Source organism: Lutra lutra, chromosome 5 (assembly GCF_902655055.1).
Source record: "Lutra lutra chromosome 5, mLutLut1.2, whole genome shotgun sequence".
NCBI lineage: Eukaryota > Metazoa > Chordata > Mammalia > Carnivora > Mustelidae > Lutra > Lutra lutra.
In genome coordinates this window covers 88971957-88977741 of record NC_062282.1, presented here as the reverse complement: position 1 = coordinate 88977741, position 5785 = coordinate 88971957, and positions in this window count along the sequence as shown.

Below are 5785 nucleotides of genomic sequence, written 5' to 3'. Positions count from 1 at the left end.
TCTACAAGATACTAACTGGGACTGCTTAGTTTTTGCTGACTTCTTCAGTTGGCATCACATACAGTTGAAGTACAAAACACTGCAACAGTACCAATCAAATTTTAGGAAGAAGCAGAAGGTATCAGGAGAGGCCACTCTTTTTTCTTAAAGTTAATATAACACATACATTGAAAAACTATCCTGTGATGATAAATTACACCATATGTAAGGGCATTACATATTATAATGAATATACACCTTAGGTATACATACCTAAAGTAAGAAAAATTCCCTTGTTAAATACACATAAACTATAGTTATATCAGTACAAATTGACATTGATACAGTGTAGAAGAACTTCTTCATAAGACTTTAATAGAATTACCCAAATTTGATACCTGGAACAAGACAACTCTGAGATTATGGCTTTGAGTGAAAAAAATTCCTGCATCAATTTAATGTACATCTTAAAACAATTTATTAAAATTATGATGGTTCTGATGACCACTAGGTGAGGAAGTTTCCTTCCTTAGTGAAATAATGGCCACTCCACTGTAGGTAATGACCTATGGGGGCAGAATGAATACTGACAGGGAAATAACAGGAACTTGGATTATAAAGGAGTTAAAAATAAGCTATATGTCCTACAAGAATTCTCCCCTCCTTTCAGTTTTCCTACTTGAGCCCAGAAAAAAGGGGGCTTTCTCCCTTGGAGAAATAATGAGAGCATTAGCCTTTCTCTCCATACTTCTCCTATGGGAGAAATGGTCTATATGATTGGTGACGTGAAGAGAAGGAACTTAGTATATGTGGCTAAGCCCCTTCTGGAGTCTTTTTAAAAGTGACCTTTCCCTCATGATCTCAGGGTCCTGGGATTGAGACTGGTGTCGGGCTCTCTGCTTGGCAGGGAGCCTGCCTCCCCGCCCCTCTCTGCCTGCCTCTCTGCCTACTTGTGATCTCTGTCTGTCAAATGAATGGATAAAATCTTTGAAAAAAAAAAAAAGTGGCTTTTCCCCACAATGCTCTTAATTGCCTCCTGTACACACAGTGGGCAGCTTTTAACGTTTGGGGGAAAGAATTAGCAAGCCTGTTTGACCAATGATCTCATACCTTGTTCTTATTCAGCAATAAATAGTATTAATAGTAGAAGTGATTTAAAAAAAAAATCTATCTGACCTTCTCTCTTACTATGATTCAGAATTTGGGAGAGACAGATGAAGATACATCCACCCTCATGCCAAAACCCAACATTACTGAGTTCTAGAAATTCTAGATACTTTCATTCAGCTACTCTAAGTCAGCTTTTTCCTATTCCATGTGTCTTGGCCTCTTGGTTCCTTAGCTGTGTTCTCTCATCTTTTTGTTTATACTCTCTTCAGAAGCTCCTATAGCTAAATTATACTTAAACTCTATTTCTCTTAAACTCCTGAAACAATAGTCCATACAAACTTTGCCTATATTGCCTATATTTGAGTAATAGACTACTGGTCTACTGAACAAAGTTTTTTTTGTTGTTGTTTTTTTTTTGTTTGTTTTGTTTTTTTTTTAGCTTCCTTTCCCAGGTAAGGGTTTCCTCTCATCACTGGATCCTAGAACTATTTAATCATTTCTTAAAGATAACACTTTACTTTTAAAAATTATTACTAAAAAGAAATCCTTTAGGTTAAAACTTACAGTTATACCTATATTCAGTAACATAATATATTATTATTGTTATGAAGAGAACTAATCCAGAAGTAATACAAGAAAATTGGTCTTTGGGGTGCCTGCATAGCTCAGTTGGTTGCGTGACTGACTCTTGGTTTCTGCTCAGGTCATGATCTCATGGGTCCTGAGATAGACCCTCAACCGCTGAGGCAGTTCTTTTCTTTTGGTTAAGGCACTTGGTCTGTCGTACTTTGTAATGGCATTCTTAGCAAGCTAATACACATGGACTTGAAACGTCTTAATTAGATGGTTAGTGAATAATAGTTATGTTTTTTGTTATATCCCATTTGGTGAAAGAATTTTTTGTCTTATAACATTAGTAAACTTTTGATAAATCATGGGATCCTAGAAACAGAAGAGACATGGGAAGAATTTCTCTTTTATCCCACATGTATACACCAATTCACTCAAATCCATAAATTGAAAATGCTGTTTACCTATAGCTTTTTTTGTTTGTTTGTTTTTACAGATATAGACTGAGTGGCCAGTACCTCCCAGGTATGTATGTGTGTGTGTGTGTGTGTGTGTGTGTGTGTGTGTTATTCTAGGCACTGGGGATAGATAGAGCCAGAAATAGGAATGATACTATGTGTTTTCATGAAACATATGGTCTAACGAAGGAATCAAACCACGAATATGCAGATACAAAAATAAATATATCATCTCAATTGTGATAAATAATAAGAAAAAATATTTAGTGTGCTATGATACAATATAACAGGAACATAATTAGACTTATGGGTCATGTGTAATGTCTTTGAGGTTGTGACAATGAACTTGAGAAAGTTCACTAGGAGTCAGCCAGGTATAGGGTGTCATTCCAGGAAATGAAAAATCTTTATAAGTTTTAAACCAATGAGAAGTTTGGGTAAGATATTTATTTATTTATTTATTTATTTATTTATTTATTTATAAGAGATGTTCTGAATGTTAAAGTAAGAAAAGTTTGAAAAGGGACGAGAAGCAGGAGTAGCAAGTTAGGATGCTACCAAGTTGTCCAAAGAAAGATGAAGTCTAGGACAAGCATGGTGGTGGTAGTAACATAAAGAAATGGAAAGATTCCAGATACATTTCTGAGATAGAATCACCATGAATTTCAGTGCATGGGAGTGAGCAAGAGAAAGACATAAATGATGATATTAAAATTTTAGTAGAAGGATAGATGGAGGGCTCATTTACTGAGATAAAAGGCACTGCAGAAGGGATAAATCTCAAAAACAAAAGTCACACTTCATCTTCTACTTTATTTAATCTTCATAGCAGCTCTGAAATTTGGAAACTATTTTCACCTGGTTTCGTGATGAATAGTAATTCCATGGTTTCCCAAAATAATGTATCCTAAGGTCTTTTCTTTTTCTTGTTAAACTTCATGACTGGTTAAAGACCAAATTTATTTAACCAAAATTGAGTGAGCAATTACCTTGCACCAGGAATTCTGTAAGGACAAGGATTAATTTCCCAGCTCTAACTTTCTTTCTAATGGAGGATAAAAATATATAAACAGAAATTATAATTTAAAGTAGTGGCTACGATATGAGCAATATTCAAGGAATACTTTGAAAACTCAGAGGAGGATACTTCCATGAATCTAGAATTAGGAGTGAGAGCAAGAGAGGTTCCTACCAAAAGTTACATTCGAGTTGAGGCTTAAATGGCATGCTTAGGAACTAGATGTAAAAGGTTCATGATTAGAACTAGTGGGGTAGAGATAAGAGATGATTAATAAGATATATGAAGTTTTATGGCCTGGAAAAGAAGGTAAATGCTATATCATGAAGATCTTTGAAGAAATATGAAAGAGTGTGGAGTTTAAAATATAATGGATGGCAAGGGAACACTGCTGGGTTGAAGGGAGGAAAACAAATTCAGACATATCTACAACAGTCTAGTGGAGAAATAAGAGTCCCAATTAGATTGACTGCTATTCATAAGGAAAGGAGCAAATGGACCAGAGAATTAATTAAAAGGTAAAACCAGCAGGGAATATTGCTGCACAGATATGCTAAATCTGAAGGAAGGATTTAAGGATGAACCAGCTGTCTAGCTTGGGAAGCTGAATGGCAGGTAAAAAAAAAAAAAAAGGTCCAAATAGGGAAGAAGATAAGAGTTTAGGATGAGATGTTTTGAGTCTGAGGTTTCAGACAGGATAGGCCTAAAAACAGATTCTAAGACTTCGAAGATTGGTGCTTCTCTTCTAAAGAGTTCCTTGAAAAGACCCACTTGCCCATTAAGATATAGTAAAGACTCATAGTGATTAAGAAAGAAGAGTTTCTTGGGGGTGCCTGGGTGGCTCAGTGGGTTAAAGCCTCTGCTGTTGGCTCAAGTCATGATCCCAGGGTCCTGGGATCAAGCCCCACATCAGGCTCTCTGCTCAGCAGGGAGCCCACTTCCTCCTCTCTCTCTCTCTCTCTCTCTCTCTGCCTACTTGTGATCTCTGCCTGTCAAATAAAAAAAAAAAATCTTAAGAAAGCAGAGTTTCTTTATCTTTTTTTTTTCACATATTCCTATGACATCAGATAAAATTCTTACATCTTTGGCACTTCTGTACAAGGTTGAGGGAGTTCACTGTAAATGACTCATCAACAAAGTTGATATGTAACTTAAGCTTGTATGTAACTTATTTGTGATATGTAACTTATTTTGTGAAAATAAATATGTAACTTATTTGTGAAAGGGACGATTGTAGAGGAAAATAGCATTGTTTTTCAGTATGTTCTTTTCCCAGCAAGAACATTGTTTGGGTATCCTACCACTTAATCCAGTCAGGAAACAAAGATCCTTTCTCCCTCCAGAAAATAGTTCATATCTTGAGTTTACTCTTAGGTGCATAAGAGCTTTGTTTTCATAAGAAGATTCTGGTGTATGGACCACAACTCAAAGACAGATGATCTATAGACCACACAGATGTACAGAATTTTGGCTTTAGATCAAAAAAGGAGAGCTGGTACAGACCTTATGATGGGCAAACAAAATTGAAAAGCAAATAAAAAATGATATAATTCCAAGGATCCTTCTTTCAATGCAATTCCTGACCAAAATATTCAGAATGTTTCTAGAAAAATAGATAATACAATTTTAAATTAAATACAGACTGTTTCTAGAAAAATAGAGATTACAACTTAAATGGAATATTTTGTGACTTACATACAAAGCATGTGCTTTTATAAGGCTTGGAAATTTGAAAATAAACCACCCTATCCAAAATTGATTTACACATAAAAATGTTAAAATTGGGATACTCTTCAGCCATAAAAAATAATGAAATCTTGCTGTTTGTGACACCATGAGTGGAAATTGAGGGCGTTATGCTGAGTGAAAGAAGCAAGTCAGAGACAGACAAATACCATATGATCTCACTTATATGTGAAATCTAAAAAAAAATAAAAAAATAATAAACAAGCCTCCCCCCCACCCCCGCCAAGCTCATAGATACAGAGATCAGACTGGTCATTGTGAGAAAAGGAGGGAGTGGGAGGGGGTAAAATGGGTGAAAGATGTCAAAAGGTACAAAATTCCATTTATAAAATAAGTCGTGGAAATGTGATGACTCTAGTTACTAATACTCTTGCATATCTGAAAGCTGCTAAGAGAGTAAATCTTTTTTTTTTTTTTTAGAATGAAGGTTTAAGATTTTTTTTTTTTTTAATTTGACAGACAGATCATGAGTAGGCAGAAAGGCAGGCAGAGAGAGAGAGGAGGAGGAGGCAGGCTCCCTGCTGTGAACAGAGAGCCCGATGTGGGGCTCGATCCCAGGACCCTGAGATCATGACCTGAGCTGAAGGCAGAGGCTTTAACCACTGAGCCACCCAGGTGCCCCTAAGAGAGTAAATCTTAAAACTCTTCATCACAAGAAAAAAATTCTTCATAACTCTGTATGGCGACGGATGTTAACTAGGTTTATTTATTGTGATGCTCATTTTACAAGGTATTCAAATATTGAATCAGTACGTTGTATACCTGAAACTAACATAATGATATATATAGATCTATCTATCTATCCATATATATATCAACTATACCTTAATAAAAAGTATATTGCACAATGGAAAATGAAATGTAAGACTTAAGCAAATCCAATATAATCAGTACTTCTTAGGAA